The 18,825-nt window shown below is 27.4% G+C and overlaps 1 protein-coding gene across 1 annotated transcript in view; it reads left to right on the top strand.

Moving 5' to 3' along the window:
• Positions 1 to 2,239: 2,239 nt before the first annotated feature.
• The window catches only part of LOC113375310 (potassium voltage-gated channel protein Shaw-like), a 227,974-nt gene continuing 211,388 nt past the window's right edge, over positions 2,240 to 18,825 (top strand). Inside the window, exons 1-2 of the mRNA XM_026615248.1 lie at positions 2,240 to 2,345; positions 9,703 to 9,920. The gene's annotated coding sequence lies outside the window, so the exon portion shown is untranslated. The remainder of the gene's footprint in view (positions 2,346 to 9,702; positions 9,921 to 18,825) is intronic.

The following is an 18,825-nucleotide window of genomic DNA, read 5'->3' as shown; positions in this document are numbered from 1 at the left end:
TTGAAGAAGTAACTTCCTCTTCTCAAACTTAGAAAAAAAGAGTTTTTAGCTCTAGAAGCCACAAATAAAAGAACAAAAAAGTTAGAATTATTATATTAGGCTTTAAAAACAATTAAGCTTAGTTAAGTCGCAAGTAAGAGAGTATTTTATATTTCGGGAAATTTTGTGAGTAAACAAAGGATACGTCTAAGTAAGAAATTGATAGACCTTCTCAGTTTTTTAAAATCATATTTTATTAAACAAAAAACTATTTAAAGTTTTTAAAATTAATTAATTAAAATTGCTTGGAATAGAAAATACTCGGGGTTTAGCTGATTTGTTTTTAAAACTAAAATTGATATCAACAAGTATGTATTAACATGTATCTACTTTCTTTAATTTTTTTTTAATTTATTAACCCTCCGTCGGTCGGATATTTTTTCACCTTCGAACGGTCGGAAAGGTCTGGCTGAACCACCATTTATTTTACATGCATTTATATGGGATAAATGAGTTTTTGGTGTCTTATGTATTAACGATTATATAAAAAAATCAAGAAATATAAAAAAAAACCGTTGCTTTTTTGTTAATTTTTCTGTTTTAAATCAATGAAAAACAATATTTATTCTTTTTCGGCGCCTTTGAAATGAATGTGTGCATTACTCATCCGATTTTCAGTGTTTGCGATTACCATTAAGTTTGGTAGGTTTTCAAGGAACTCTCGTCATGAAAATACCAACATTCATGTTAGAGCACATATAAACAACGCAGTTTGAATAGAAAATACCATGAAAAAATACAAAATACTGGTTTACATATATCAAAAAGCGTATATTTCATACAAAATGTATGGGTGGTCTAGACAGACCTTTCCGACCGTTCGAAGTATAAAAAAGTTAATATCCTTATAATTATCCTTCTGTACACTTTTTCGTCCTGATTTTATCATTGATCGACAGCTAATGAAATTTTAGGAAAAGTCAAGAAATTTCAAGTCGATAGGATTACTAGAAGTATTTTTTTTTAATTGAAGTCGAAAAAAGTCTGGCCAGACCACGCCGACCGACGGAGGGTTAAATGTTTTTTATTTATAAATTAATTATTTTTATTTATTCGAGAACTTTCCTTTCACTATCATAAAAATATTTTCATTCTTATGTGTGAAAATGATGCATGAGTAACGAATAATTATTTTCAAAATTATTTAATTCAGATAAACTATTATTTTTTGTTCTACTAATTAAAATTAAAATAATATTGTTTACTATTCATATAATCGACCAATAAATAAATTTAGTCAAATACTGCTTTAAATCGCACTAAATTTGCGGATAAATATTTATTATTACAGAATATTCAAGCAAAAATTTATTTTCTATATAAAATTCGAAAACCGGTTAAAAACCGGTTTTCTGGCAAAATTAAAATTTGAAAACCGGTTTTCTAAAATGTCGGTTTTTGTATAAACCCGAATACAAACACATGCGTATCTGTATGCTCACAGAAATTGATGTAAAAATCACAAAGTTTTCGTATATTAGCAAGAAAAAATATAATTTTAGTTATTTATTTTCGGTGCAGTTGGAAAACAATTTTAATATTTAAACATTCCCATCCCGTTGACAAAACTTTGCGTAAGAAGCAACCCGAATTTAGTTGTATCGTAACAACATCAATACAAGTAAAAGGAAAAGCGTACAGCCGAGAGAATTTGGCATGCGTCATCCTTTACTATTATCCAAATGTAACTCTCCTGCTCGCACAAGAGAGGGGAGATAGCGCGCACAACGGCAGTCGGAAACACGCGCACAGCATCATTGCACGTTCAGATGTGCTGTTGGACCCCCAACTCGAACGGTCTACGGCGGACACTCGACCCCAACATAGGGGGGCAAAAGTTCGACCCCAACGGACAATGCGCGATTTTGTGTCCTTTTGAACGACTTCCAAAAATTAAGAGGTTTAATCAGTGCTACGCTAATCAGTTTAGTTGCCTATAAAAACTTAATTTCATCCTAAAATTAGTAAAAAAAAGTTCGTTGACTGAAAGTGATAAAACTTAAGTTTCATGTTTTTGTGCCAACTGTGTATTACCACTTTCCTCCCCATGTGACAAAATTATTTTGAATTCCACGTGGTGTCTTGCGTTGCAACGGATTTAAGTTCGAGCGTAAAATGAAAACACGTGCTCGCGAACAATTGTGTGTGAAATTTAAACTGACATAATAACATTTTCCTTCGGTGTGTTTTTTATTATTTTTTATTAAATATAGTGTTGATTCAGGTGCGTTGTGTGAATTTAAATTGCATATGCAGGAGTGCAGTAGATCAACTGCTGGTTTAATAAATGGCACGATCTGTAAATTGTACGTGTTCGATTAAAGCCCGGCAACACACGTTGTTCCTATTCTATGTTTGCATAAAGTTTCGCACGTGTTGTGCGAGTTTCAATTAGGCATTGCCATGTAATATACCGCTATTCAAACAATTCTGGTATTGGCTGTAATCTCTATCAAAGCTACATTATTAGTATTAGTATTTCATTGTTTACAAAAAGAGTTCAAATAAATTCCTGGAACTGCTACTGAATATACAAATCTTTATTATATATATATATATATATATATATATATATATATATATATATATTAAGATTGTCTTTATTATGGGCATTTTCCAATTTCCTTGCTCCTAGGGGCACAAATGGTTCCAAATTTATAAAAAAAACTCTAAAAGTTATAGCTCTTAATATTAACGTTTAGCTAGAGCGCAATTCAATCAAAGTTTCGTATGGAATTAGCATGTAAAAAATTTCAAAAATTATAAAAAGGTTTTTTTTAGATATAACTTAGCGTGACATGAATTGCCACTTTTGAGTCACTTTCCATGCTAATTCTTGATTGAATTGTGCTCTATCTAAAAGTTAATATTAGGTGCTTAAACTTTTAGAGAATTTTTTTATCCATATTAAGGACCACCCTAATATATATATATATATATATATATATAATAAAATGTTAAATAGAAACAAATCGTTATTATAAATTTCGACACTTGATGTGTGTCATCATTCAGCAGCCACACCAGAAACAACACAAAAATAAAATCACTAATCATTGTTTTAAAAAAATACCTATAACTTATAAATAATTAAAACAAAAACTAAAAAGGAACACAAAAATAAACAAAACTCAAACCTCAAACAAAAAAAAACCTCAAACCTCAAACAAAATAGGATGTTTACCGTAGCAAAATCAGAACTGAAATCGAATAAAATCTTTACAGTTTTAATCTTGCTACCATGGACAACATTTGCTTAAGGCAGTATGTATTTCGTTTTGGTTTCGATTATTTACCAGATATGGTTTTCTTAAAACAATTATCAGTGATTTACAGTGTTTTACCTGGTGTGATTGCTGATGAGACACGTATCGAAACGTAAAATTAAACATTGTATTTCTTTAACGGTTTTTAATTCGACGATTGGACTATATAAATATACACGATTACTGATTTATATTCTTCTTCAGAACTTTCCCATTACAGTTAATGTAATTCTTAAATCTTTTGGGCCATTCGGATCTTTGGGGCACAAAGTAGTAAAAAATTTGGAATAATGAATTGTATGAAAAATAAAATATGAATTCGCTTTTTGATCATGAAACTAAGACCATAGTCGCCATTGTGAGTGAGTTACGCGACTTTTATGTTAATCATTGTAATTAAAATCGGATTTAGAGCGAAAATATGCAGAATTGTAAAAATTAATCAAGATTTAATTAAACATATATATATATATATATATATATCTGTGTGTGTGTGTAATTAAAGATGAAACGTTTTTATTTTTTGAAGGTAACCACCTTGCTTTTTTATTTAATAATTTTTGCAGGATATTTTAAATCATTTTTGACAGGTCACAGTAAGTCAGGTCAGATAATACTGAATTTTTTGTAAGGAAATGAAATGATAAAAAAATAGACAATTAATTAGAGTATAGCATTTTATATTGGTATCTAAGTAGTAAGAGTATCTTTGTGATGGAAATGTATAAGTTGATATATACATGACCCTCGTTATTAAAAAAATATTTCATTTCAATTTTCACTATGTATTATGCGTCGGATCATGCTAAAGAAATTGGAAAAAACGCATTTTTCATTTTTGTAAAACATCCTACTAAATAAAGGATATTCTAACACGTCGCTACTCTCTTCACATTTTTAATAATTAATAACATTCCAAACGCAACACAGTTTATTATTTGGCAGATCAAGAAAAACAAACTTGAAAATATTGTCAGCTTTTGTTAATATAGAGTTTTACAATATCTAAAAGCCTCTAAATAACTTTCTCTGAAAAAAGCCTTGAAGAAGTGGTATCAATTTAGTATATACTGTATTGTTATTGTGAAAAAAAAATTGGAGGGCAATTTTTTTTTTGAGCGCGTGGGTGATAATATTCTGCCAAAGAAAAACAAATTAAAATGTATTTTAATTATAGGGCGGTACATCAAAGAAAAAAAGGACAAAAATTTATAAATTAATCTTTAATTCTAAACGTTTCGACATTCAATTTAATGTCATCATCAGTGGATCTAAAAACAGTGAAAAAATGGAGCCGTAAATTTTTTCACTGTTTTTAGATTTACTAATATTAAATTGAATGTCGAAACGTTTGAAATTAAAGATTAATTAATGAATAACAAAATAAATCTTTGTTTTTTTTTCTTTGATGTATCGCTCTATAAGAACTTACTTATATATCTTAACATCAAAACTAACTACTAAATCATTTATATGTCAGTAAAATAGGTGTGTTGCTTTGTATTATCGCAATTATTTCTGTTCTAATTCAATTGGTGTTTCTGTTAAGTAACGAAAAAAAAAATTAAAATGAATGATCGAAGTTTAAGTGATTCGAATAAATAATTTATAGTGAGTTGTCGTGTCTTGTTAGAAATCTGAAGAAATCACATTGCGACGAGTGCTGAGTAATCAATATGGTTAAAAGCTTTAAAAATAGAAGTACCAACGCTCGATGAAACATCGATAGAATAGGCAAACAAAAGAAATCATGTATTCAATTTGATAAATTGAAAAAATCCATTTAAATTAATGCACATTCGGCATACATCTTTTGCTTTCAACAGTTTAAAGAAAACAACAAATGTGGAACCCTTTTAACTTTTAGATATTCTTAATATGTGTAATAAAATTGAAAACTAAGTGTCAAATTCATGTTGTCGACAGAAAAACATTTATTTTTAGTATGATTGGTTATATATAAATAGGTTTTGTCAAATTTATGCATAATTATCGTATTAGTGTCTTTTATATATAAAAAGGAATATTATAAATGACATGACACTGCAAATAAGTTAAAATCATACGAATATAGGTTAGACTGGGTACGGTTGTGATACCTTTTTTCATCGGCAATAACATTTGTTATTTTATCAGATAGGTGGGAAAAAAGTACATTAAATAATAAATTTTGAACATTTGTCTTCGTGAAAATACTAAAATAATAACTATTTTGCCTTAGTGAAGTTAGATTTTTTGCTATCTGTTTAAATTTAACCCAAAAAGGACAAGAAATACATGCCACATAAAATAGAACTAATTATTGGTAAATAACTACTAATGTACATCTTACAGCAAAATAGCAAACAAAGTGATCTACCTGTATACAGGTAACAGTTATTATTAAAGTAGTCAAACAAAGAAACTTTTTTTTACCCTTTAAAAGCAATGCGGCCTACGATCATGTTAATGCAGGGCGCTGACTCAATGCAATGGAAACTTGTTCGAACAAACATACTTCATTTTTTTCCTTTTTGAGCCAATCACAAAATCAGTATTATTTATGTGTTATGGCCAATGTCACTACCGTAACCCGTATCCAGTCTCCCCTATTGTATAGCAGTTTCAGTATGAATTGAATATTTACTGTTATCATATATTAGCAAACAAAAATTATTCTCGATTTTCATGTATATCGAAGTTATAAAACATATCTCTATTTACTTATTATTAGATGGAAAACGGCAATATCGATTCGTCGGGTACTAATAAATTAATACAATGGTGTTTTAGGAGCTAACTGGATGATTTTAAAGAATTACACGTTTAAAACAATTATTCTTGAACATAATTTTTAAATTTAGAACACTGTTGCAATTTATTCTTTGTTTTTATGTTCTGTAAGCTTTCTTAGTATATATATTCTTAGCAGCATCAAATATTGTTCATTTACTTCATTATGGGATAAATTGATCTCAGAAAAATACCAAATTTAGCTCTTCGTTCACATGAACATTCAGCGGTTTTCTGTTGATGTCAGTCTATCAGTAATTTTAAAACCTATTCATAAAGAGCATATCTCAGATCTACATAGAAAAATATTTTCAGTTTTCCTTATAATAATAGTAATTGCATATTCAAGTCGAGCATGTTTCTCTCCGCTTCGGCTATTTCTGCTCTAATCTTTCTCTCAACAGCCGTCCAAATATTCCCCAAGTATTTGGAGTGGTTTACGACTTCTATTGCCTTATGATATCTGTAGGCATCTTGTTTTAATATTCTCAAAATTTCCAATTTGGCCATATTAATTTTTACTTGATATTTCTTATTCACTTTGCAGATTTGCTCGTGCCATGTATTTTTTTCTCATACTTTAACAACTTTATGATGGTATCAACTACCACATTATTTTTATTATCAGATGATACATAATATGTGCTCATAATTATACGTACATAACCTGTTTCCCTGTTTACACAAAAAATAGGTTCCATAAAAATCCGTGGAATTCAAAAAATTTATTCTTATATGAAAATACCACGCTAAAAGAAAATTAATATGAAAAAGTTCTTCTCCTCAGTTTTTAATATGATGAATAACAAACACATTACACAGAAAACAATATTAATTTTCTTAATATCAAACACCTTTAATAAATTATAGCTTAATTCATCTATTATTTCTTTATTATTACGAAGACGGTTCAAAATTTAAATTTTTGTTTGTAAAACTAAAACTTTTCTTTTACTCTCTAGATTTTTATTTTTATCTTCTGCCATTGTCAAAATTCATATAAATTATAGATTTATAGATTTTCTAAAAAATAATTTAGACTTTGAGTCTGAATAAACTTACGCTATCAATTATATATAAACACTGATTAAAAATTAAGTTTAAATACAATGATGCTCTTTGTTTTGGTATTTCAAACAAACTAGCTTATACGCACATAATATTCAGTTTTCAACATAAAACGGGGAGTTTCGATCATATCTTCATATTTTCCTCATGAACATAGACTATGTGCTTAGAATTCGTAACTATAACGTACATTTTGTAGTGCAGTATTTTGTCAATAAAACAATAAAAATGTTTTTGTAGATTTAAGCAAAATATAGTTTAGTATTTATAATTCCATGTAATTGTAAAACTAAAAACTATTTTAAAAAAAATATTTTCAAAAACCGTGTGAGATCGAAAATGCGTAAAACGAGTGCAGTGTAAGACGGGGATGGGTATATATAAATAAATAAATAAATATATATATATATATATATGTACGTATAATAAATTACTAACTGTGCATTAGTGAAGGTGATACACGTCCTTCCGATCATTTTCGATAAGCGATTTGTATACGAAAAAAAAGAAAAAAGCACTGTGATAAAGCTTTTCTGAAAAAAGCTATTTAAATGTAACAAAGAAATTAATGTAATTGGATTTGACTCTCCTCATAAATATCGCATATATAATATAGATTATTATTAAATAGTAATGATAAACGAGTATCTGTCCGAAAGAGAAAAATTAAAGATCAATTTGATTTTTATCTTTTCTGTATTTAACTTAATAAGAGACCGCGTCTTATATTTTCTTAGAACAGTTGTTAGAAAATTTAATCTTTTTAAATAAAATAGATGATTTTATCAAGTAATTTTTTTCGCCAAGCAGATATATAAGCAATTACATATTTTATTATTTTTTGTAATCCCAAATTAAATATTGAAAGTACTAAATTTGAAAAATGTATGTTTATTTATATTCAAGCAGATCTTCAACGATACGATAAATCTTGATGAATTGAGAATAAAATAGTAGCTTGTTTTGCAGAATACTTGCATGAAAGTAGTATTGTACAAAGAATGAATCATTTAACACTATACATATATATATATATATATATATATATATATATATATATATATATATATATTACTACATGATTTTCTGACTAGTTATCATAAATCAGTAAATTAAGAATTTGATTTCTCTGCATTTATGTCAATAAATGTCGTGCGAGTTGACGCGCAAAATTAATAGTAAACAATTTCAAATTTATATATTTCAAAAACCCATTAAAGTCGGCATAAATCAATTTAGCAAACTGTTAAGTTTATTATTTATTTAATATAATCGGCATATATATATATATATATATATATATATACACCTAAGTCTGTTTTTACACGGTCTTTTTGTACACGGTTTTGATATAACACGGTTTGAAAATTGAATATTTTTAATTTTTTCACACGATTTTATTCCATTTAGCACGATTTGAAATTTTATGTACTTAAATTTTTTTGTCAAATTTAATTTTTGCGATGTATGTTCATATCACAAAAAAGTACTTATGAAAGAAAAAAGTCTGAAACCATCGATAGTATCGATAGTTTGCGAACACTAGCTTAAAGATTTAAGTAAATTCCCCTTTAGTGCGTACAAACAATTTTTACTGGTCAAAGCAAATGTGAATAGCACTAATTTATATTATTAAAATAAACATGAATTCTTGTTCTTGAAAATTGTTGTTTTTCACTAATTTTAATAGGTTTTAGAGAGTAGGACAAATCACCCATTTTTGTATAAGATCAATGTCTTTTTTTACACGTTTTTTTTTACACGGCTTCTTCTGGAACCAATCTCCGTGTAAAAACAGACTTAGGTGTATATATATATATATATATATATATATATATATATATATTAGGGTTGTCCTTAATATGGACATTTTCGAATTTCCTTGTTCCTAGGGGCTCAAATTGTTCCAAATTGATAAAAAACAATTTTCTGAAAGTTTTAGCTCTTAATATTGTCTTTTAGATAGAGCGCAACTCAAAGTTTTGTATGGAAATAGCATGAATAAATTTTTAAAACTTTTGCAGAGCGTCGAATTTTCAGTAAAAAATGACACGAATTTTCATTTTTAATTCATTTGTCGCTAAGTTATACCTAAAAATTTTTTTTTCAATTTTCCAAAATATTTCCATGCTATTTCCATACAAAGTTTGATTGAATTGTGCACTATTTAAAAGTTAATATTAAGAGTTAAAATTTTCAGAGAATTGTTTTTTATCAATTTGGAACCATTTGAGTCCTTGAGAGCAAGGAAATTCAAAAATGTTCATATTAAGGACCACCCGAATATATACATACATATATATATATATATATATATATATATATATATATATATATATATATATGCAAAATGGGTTTTGCAGGGGATACAGTTTCTGCCATGTAGCTTCTAATTAACTTGGTGTCGCATAATATTGATTTTTTGATATGCCAAAATACAGGAATCAAAAATATATTTTAATTGAAAACTAAAATCTTATTGGAATAGCAGAATTACAGGCAATGTGAATTATAACGTATAAATACCTACTTCTAATATAAAGCTAACACTTTTCAGTTCAACCCCCACAAAGCTGCACAGCCAAACATAAAATAGAATATAAAATATAAAACAGTTATCTTACCTAAAAATGTGATGAATTATAACTTTCAAATATATTATTTATAAGTGTTTTTAATATAAGTTGAAGTATACAAAGAAACTTTTTCCAAAAACATGACCCCAGGAGCGCTCTACATCTACCACTGATGTAATCCCAGGGCCGTTGAAAAATGGTAAGTCATAGTAAGCATTAATATTTTAAACGACTCCCAAGGCAAAAAATTTACTTGCTTGCAAAAAGTTTTCTAATAAATTATATTGTATTGTCTCTGAAGCATAATAAACATTCATTAACTTCCTCACTGTGCAAATGTTTTTAGAACTTAATTTTGTAATTACAAAGATTAATTTTAGACAAAAGTTTGTTGGAACATCCGATATTTCATGGGTTTATTTATGTGGATTTTCTAGGGGATAAAATTTAATAAAACTCACTAGATCAAAATTTTGAAAAGGACGTAATAAAATCCGCGGAGAATATTATTGCGCACGATTATTACAGCTTCTTTAAATTATATTCAATAATAAATAAACATGTTAAAATTAACATTAACATAAACATTCATATACACTAGTATGTATATATCTATAAGTTTAGCATAAAAATATAATAATTAAAAAATATAATTATAATATATTGAATCTAATTGTTTCATAATAATTTAAGTAAACAAAATTATTAATAAAAAACACTTACAGTTGGCATCCTCATATTAAATATAACAGCTCCAATACATTCATAGTTTTCGACATCATAAACACCACCTGAAACAAAACAAGAGTTATAATTATTAAAATATCGCAAATGTGTATTGGCTATTCTTTGTCTGGGATAAATGTAAAATAAATTTACCAGATGCAGATATACGCTTTGAGTCCTGATTTGGCTCATTTTGCATGAGATTCTTAAAAAGTGATACAATATGAATCAATAAATTAATTTTTCTGTTATATATTTTTTTCTGTTATGCACTAATCTCCCTGAAGATAAGTTTAATCAAGACTTGATACGTGAGATAATTTAAATAATATTACTTAAAAATAACCTCTCTTTGTTTTTTTATTTAATAATGCCTGCAAAACTTTTTATATAAAATATTTAGTAAGTGTGCAGCATATGTGTTATCTGCAAACTAGTTCACGGCATAATGAAGAAAGGATTTAAAAAATATTTTTACTAATTTTAAGATTCTAACATGTTTGGAACTAATTTTGTGTTCTTTATACATTTTTTATTGTTTTGTAAGAAATTTGGAAATACTATCAGATAAAGAATGTTAGTCTTGCACAACATATTGAGTTTATTCCTTTCATTTATAGTTTTATCACTATAGATGATATAGAACAGTGCTTGGCAAATTTTTCTTTTGTATAAAATTTCTTAAAAGTGTAGTACAGTCGGTTTAAGAAAGCCTATATTGTTTTCTAGAGTATTAATGTGGTCCGTGAGCATAGTTTTAAATTGTCTAGGAGTTTTTGAATAATTTTTGTATTGTTGTGATTGTTTTATTAATTTCTGGCTCGTTACCTCTTTATAAATTAAATTGCAATTTAGGCAGTTGATTTTATAGACGAGTTTTTAAGTCATTCGACGTTAAAAGGAGTCGTGGTTTTGTGCTAATCGTCATACTGAAGTTGTTGACTAGTCGGAGTCCTGATTTATAAAATCAGTTTTACTAAGGAAAATATAGTTATTTAATGTATGGTAGGTATACGAGTCTCTAAGTCAGATAGATTATTATTTTCAGTGAGGTTAATTTTATTTAAGATATATACATATATATATGAGTGAGTTCTTGAGGGCGATACATCAAACAAAGAAAAGCCAAAGATTTATAAAATAATCTTTATTTCCAAACGTTTCGACATTCAATTTAATGTCATCATCAGTGGATATTACGTTGGTTGGTTACATATAGAGAAGTGTACACAGCACTAGAGATTGGCACTAACATTTATACAACTAACTTGTCAGCACTATGCATTTTTTATATAATTTTTTTTGTATGATGTAAACAGAAAAATGATAGTTTTATTGAACAAAAATGTAAGTAGAATTATGTAATTTCTGCCACGACTTCTGTACTTTGCTAGTACCGAGGCATGTATACATCGTGCCAATATACGTGCCAATCTCTAGTGCTGTGTACACTTCTCTATATGTAACCAACCAACGTAATATCCACTGATGATGGCATTACATTGAATGTCGAAACGTTTGGAAATAAAGATTATTTTATAAATCTTTGGCTTTTCTTTGTTTGATGTATCGCCCTCAAGAACTCACTCATATATTTCAACATCAAAATTAACTACTAAATCACATATATATATATATATATATATATATATATATATATATATATATATATATATATATATATATATAAGATATATATATATATATATATATATATATATGTATGATATGCTCTCCGTCACCTATAAATCATGCCGTTGAATTTCTATATAAACATTCGACTTGCTACAATGTGTCGATGTGCTGGCTACGCTTTCTTTATATTATCGTATATAGTATTTCTATAAGTGAATTGGAAAAGCTCTTACCGCAGCTGATGATATTATTTTATTAATGTGAGACTGCGAAAGAATCTATATAGTGATGTGTGAAGTGCACAATAAAATAGCGTAAATTTATGTCCACACGATGCCATATTTTACTCGCAATGCTCAGTTATCAGCAATAATGAAAATTTAACAATCCGATTTTAAGTTGAGAAAGCTCTAGTATCTGTGTTTAGTTGACAGTGCTCTCTATCTGTAATAGAATTACAGATGATTTATAGTACGAATGATAAAACGAACTTATGAAGAATTTATATGACTATGATATTTAATATAAAGATTAAAGTTTTATCAAATAACAATAACACTTGTTCTTGTCCTTTACCCTTGTTCATTTCGTTGCTCTATAAGATATTTTCAACAAACTTCGTTTCAGTCTATTTATATTCTATGAATATGGAACGATTTTCTTTCTAAGATTTATTTTTGCAAAAAATGTAGGGCTAGGTAGACAATGAGATAAAATAAAACACGAAAATACAAGATCCGAAAAAAATGATAAAAATACGTAGAGGCTAATAAAATGGCAGCAATAAAGTAGTTTTTGTTACTATAAATAACTGAACCCTAGTAATACTTAGTTCTGCTTTCCTTTCTCATGTTTTATATCTTAACTATTTCATTCAATTTTTGAACTACAAAGAATATAGACAAAACACAAATTTTGTTATATTGTAAACAATGTAATCTAAAAAAAATGCCGTTTAAGATTTATTTATTAACTATTTCGCTAAGTGTTTTTTCCCCAGGAGTGACGCTGTTGCTCAGTAAATCTATTTATCAGACATATTTTATGCCTTATTATTCTAACATATTTCGATGTTCGAAAACTAAAAATTACACTTCTAAAAATCTAAAAATTATAGTAAAAAAAATAGAGTTGTCAGAAGTTTAACATGCAGTGATAAATCTTGAAGCAAAAGTCGACATACACATATATTGTCTATATATAATATTACACATTATATAACATAAATGCATTGCGAATGAATCTCACAAATATACTGGGTACCCCAGAATCCAACGTCAAGCCGAAAAGGGGTGGTAGTTTTGTCCTAACTGTTCAGGAAAAAAAATCTCACGTTATTTGGAAATTACGAGCTTTTTAGTGCAACCCAGAGCTTTGGTGAAATTATGACAATTTTTCAGTTATTGTGGTTAATTTTTATTAATTTTGTTCATTCAAACTACAAAACTAATCATGAATAGCATTTATTGGCCACAGTAAAAAATAACACAAATGCCTTAAGTTTTTAAGAATTAAGATTTTGTTGAAACATGATTTTTTTTTTAATGGGTTGACTGTGAGAGGTTTTTGTTTTAAAAAAAATGTACTAAAGGGTTTTGGCAGATTTCATCAAAAGTTAGCGCATTTAATCAGAATTCTCAAATGGTAAAATACTTGATAATTTTATTATTGAAAAAATTCGAGTAAAAAAAATCAAAAAGAACAAAAATAGTTTGTTTCTCTTTTGTATGCGTTGATATGAGTTATTACAGTGATAAGTATTTTTTTGTTAGTTGTTCATTGAATTGTAATATTCCAGATATGCATTTAGTACCTAAATTTCCTTTGGTGTTAATACTTCAATTTAAAAGAAAAAAGCATGTACAACATATATTTATATATTTTTGTATATTTTATATAACATAAGTATATAACATACATATTTTACGTCGATATATACATTTTTGTTATTTGAAGATTTTGATTGTTTTAGTACCATATTTTGAGTTGATTTGTCTCTTTATTACTATTAGTACTGTAGTATATAAAATTAAATTTGTGTTATGAGAAAATATTACTTTATAATGGGCCTATTACAATAATAAATCTACTAATTTACCTATGTAAAAATAATTAAGTTTGGAATATTTATTCATTCGTTTGAATATTCCTGAAACTGTACTCAAATAATATCAGGGTATATATATATATATATATATATATATATATATATATATGCATATATACATCTATATATCAATTTGTGTTATTAATGTTGATATCATCCGGCCCCAAACCCATGAAATAGTTAAGATATAAGTTTACTGCATCACTAAAACGACATTTGCTAAATGAAGAGGACATAAAGCAATACAAATTGCCTATTAACTGACAGAGTTCATGAGTTTAATCGAACCCCAATAAATAATAGCTAACACCTAAGCATACGCTTATTAAATACCATTAAAACTTTAATAGAAGCTAAATAATAAAATCTAAGTAAATTGCACGATCAATATTATTTCCATCAGTTGAAGTTGTAAATTATTGAAATAAAGTAAGAAAATAATCTTTTTTTTTTCTTAAATTATTACACCACTTTTAGCACGACGGAATAAAATGATTTTTGATACTATTTGTAAGTAAATACAAAACATTTGTTTGTATTAACTTTCCCTAGGGTAAGTTAGAGTAATCGCACAAAAATCGAAAATAAAATATTTTCTGAACGAAGTGTGTGTGTGTGTGTTTTATTTATTTTATGTTTTCATTCATGTAGATATACATAGATAAAGTTCATTGCCTAAATATAGGCACTTATATTTTATATTTATTTAAAAAAATAATTAAAAAAACTTATTACTCGTTGATATTTTTTTATTGATTATTAATTTTATTTCGCGAATGTTTAATTACTGTATGGTAAGTTCCAGCAATTGTCCCTGAAGCACAATGCCATGCACCAGTTACAATATACTTTCAGCGGAGTATAATACGAATGAAAAACATAGAATAGTTTCTATGATCATAAACAATTTAACATTATTCCTAATTTTATTGATATAATTCTATGTTTCAATAATTCAACATCCTTTTTTTGTATTATTTTTAATTTCAACAATTATATTATAACTGCATTATCTGTAAGTTAAAAGTGTAGACATTGAAAAAAAAATTAAACAAAGATAACTAGATTATATATTCCTAATTTTATTGATATAATTCTATGTTTCAATAATTCAACATCCTTTTTTTGTATTATTTTTAATTTCAACAATTATATTATAACTGCATTATCTGTAAGTTAAAAGTGTAGACATAGAAAAAAAAATTAAACAAAGATAACTAGATTATATATTCCTAATTTTATTGATATAATTCTATGTTTCAATAATTCAACATCCTTTTTTTGTATTATTTTTAATTTCAACAATTATATTATAACTGCATTATCTGTAAGTTAAAAGTGTAGACATTGAAAAAAAAATTAAACAAAGATAACTAGATTATATATGAATTACTTAGAATTGATAGATAAATAGTTAAATAGTTTAACAAAAAATATTTAGATTAATAAATAAAATAAACTATCAAGTCAGATAAAAATTGAAATAAATAAATAAATCGTAACAAATATAACTTGTGTGAAAATATAGATACAAAAAGTTCATTTTCGAGATTTTTAGGCTACTTTTCCGGCTTCTTATTTATTGGGCCAATTGATGTGATTATATTTTTTTAGTAATAATAATTCTATAAACATTTCTGGATTCTCTGAGATAATTATCGTAGATGAACATCAGTAAAAAAAAATTCTTTGCGCAAGATTTATGTCAGATTCGATTTTTCTTAGTTCTTGACTTGGTCTAATAATATATTATATGCTGTCATTCACTGGTTTCTTTGATATGTTCTAAGGCTTCATTTCTATTTTCGGCAACATATCGCTAAGCTCTAGTAAAAAATACTAGCTAAATATATAAAACTTTGCTTGAAATCTGCTCGAAACATATGAAATTTTTTACTAGGTATGTACACATTTGCGATTTGTAACCGAAATAATGTATATGTTTCATTTATACTTTTGTTTCCTGCTTTTCATAATATATATTTTTTGACAAAAAATATGATAGAATTAACAGATGAATAGATTAGATTATCATAGATCGCTCAACCACCAGTTCAGTCTTCCATAAACCGTAAGAATTTTAAAATATTTAAAGATATAGTTATAAACCTCGCCTAGAGTAAGATAGGAAGGTGAAATTTAATATAATTATTTTTAAAACTATGTTTCAACGCCTTCTGATCCTTTTGGAGTACTTCACAATGTATGAGTGTGAATTTAGTTTGTGAGTATAGTCGGATACGATTTATCTTTCTCGTTTTCGTGAGAACGGTTCAATTGGTTTGAATGATTCAAAAAACATTCCATATGTTAAGAATTGTTTAGTTTTTAGTTGATATTGTTAAGAATTGTTTAGTTTTTAGTTTAGGTATAAAAATTTGCAAAAAGTGGTGACTGAAGTTTACTAAGTTTATCAGATTTTTTATAGTGATTGCAAAAGGATGCAATATTTATGCTACTAAATTTATAAATTGAATGCTAATATCAATATTTGGTTGCAATTTTATAATGAAAGAAAATACAAAAATGATATCAAAAACACTTTTTTCAAAATGTAATGATTTCCAAATAATTTTTTTCAAAATGTATAATTTTAATTTATAATTAGAAATTTTGTTTTTGATAATTAATTTTCAACTCCCCGAAAGAGAAGTTTGTTTTGGCCAGAAAATCCAGTTAGCATTTTGTGTTGTCTAAGCGATTTAAGTCATTCTGAATAGTGTGTCACCACAATTGAAAGAAGTATGTTTGTGTTTACGTGGGTCACAATTTTATATTTTGAACACGATTTTTTTGATGAATTGATTAGTTCTGCGCGGCGATTGGCTTATTCGTTTAAGTTTCATAATGAACATATAAATGCTTATTTTTTTTTGAAAGACTCTTGAAGTAAAACAGTTTTTTGGTAATAATTGTTGAAACAATTTTGATGGAAATTTGAATAGCGATAGAGATCACTATATAGCCTAAACGCACATTCTAAAATATTTAAGTCAATAAATCGTTTAATTCACCGATCGTGGTCATTTAAATTAAAAATTTAAAAAAGTTTGGAATGTTTAATTGCCGAGTGCTTATAATGGTTATTTATTGTAAATTATTAGTATTTACAGATGCCAGGACGTTCATACAATTTTCCTTAAACAAAGTGTCACTGGAACATAGTTTTGATAAAATTTATTCAAAAATCTACAAGTTATATTTTATCACATAGATTTATATCAAATTGATCCATTTTCACGCGCTTATAATTCAACACCTGGTTTTCCGCAATGTTTGAAAAATTCTCTTATAAAAACGAAAAGTTTATATATACTACACTTCTGTGTACATAAAACAGGAAAAATAATTTTCAGCAAACAACACAAAAAAGAAAGAACATAACTTCTGAAAAACAAGTGGAAAGGCCGAAATGCTTTCAGTGAAAAACACGGCAACATTTACATGCACGGGGGTATAGACGCGAACCAAAAACATCAAATGCCTATTTGCTTGGGATACATTTTTACCTAAGGGCTACTCAAGCATAGGAATCGGGTACAATACGAATCAGTTCGGACAGTTGAGTCGTTACATCACAAACCAATAGTTTCCAAACTCGGTTGACTTGTCTCAAAACCCGAGGCCAAATTCATGGGACTTGATGTTTAAATAACTTGGGTTAAACAGACATCACTTCGGTGTATATAAAATCCTTTATGGTAATTTAAAAACTTCTGCCATACAGCTCGCGAATTATACGAAATTTCAAAAGCACAAATGATTTTCGCTTCATAACTTTCGATTTCATGCGGTGAAACGACGCTGGAAGAGATCGCAGGTATGTGCGAGTTGACAAAATGTACCCGCATGAAAATCTACGTCGCGTATCCTTTGCAAAGGACTGAATTAATTTCAGAATCATGTTTAATATGTAATTTGGCATATTATGTAAGTGCGTGTTATTACTGAGGCAGATTACAGAGTACGCTGCCAGACCGTGAACGTGCTTTCTTTAATGAGAACCGGAGTAATGATGTGGGCGACTGTTCGCAGACTATTTCATTTATCGTATTGCACAATTTTAATTATTTCTTCTCTATCATTAACATTCAAATAGTTTTTTCTATACAAACATAAATAATGTATAATTTAAAAAATCATATTGCGATTTAAATTAAAATGTGTTCGGTTATCATGGTAATTCTGAGTTCTGAATAAATTATGAGAAAATCCATTATATCAATGTCAGTAATTATCAATCATCATCAGCAATTGGTAAACTAGTGATGTATGGCATCGTGCCTCAAGGCAAATTGCTGGAACTTCCCGTAATATAACGAAATGATCAAGGAATAATAAATGTTTTCAAATAGATTTCTATAAATACTGTAATATTGTCTAATATTTATAAGAACTATATAAACTGAATTGCAAAGTAAAATTATTTGTTTAAAGTATATTGAACAAAAATCAGAAACAGAAAAAAAAATTGGAGAAAAAATTTGGAACAATTTTTTTTTCTCAAAAGCAATTATTTTGTTGAAACAAGCAGAAAGTTCTTTGAATCATTCAAATCCGACGCTTAGTTCTCTCAAAAACGGCCATTTTTTGCATATATAGCCCTATATCTTTAAAATGGCCGGACCTGCCTTTA

This window comes from Ctenocephalides felis, unplaced genomic scaffold, assembly GCF_003426905.1.
Source record: "Ctenocephalides felis isolate EL2017-DRISC unplaced genomic scaffold, ASM342690v1 CF-g0.4_SCAFFOLD_01886, whole genome shotgun sequence".
Classification (NCBI taxonomy): domain Eukaryota; kingdom Metazoa; phylum Arthropoda; class Insecta; order Siphonaptera; family Pulicidae; genus Ctenocephalides; species Ctenocephalides felis.
This window is presented reverse-complemented; position numbering and strand designations above follow the sequence as displayed.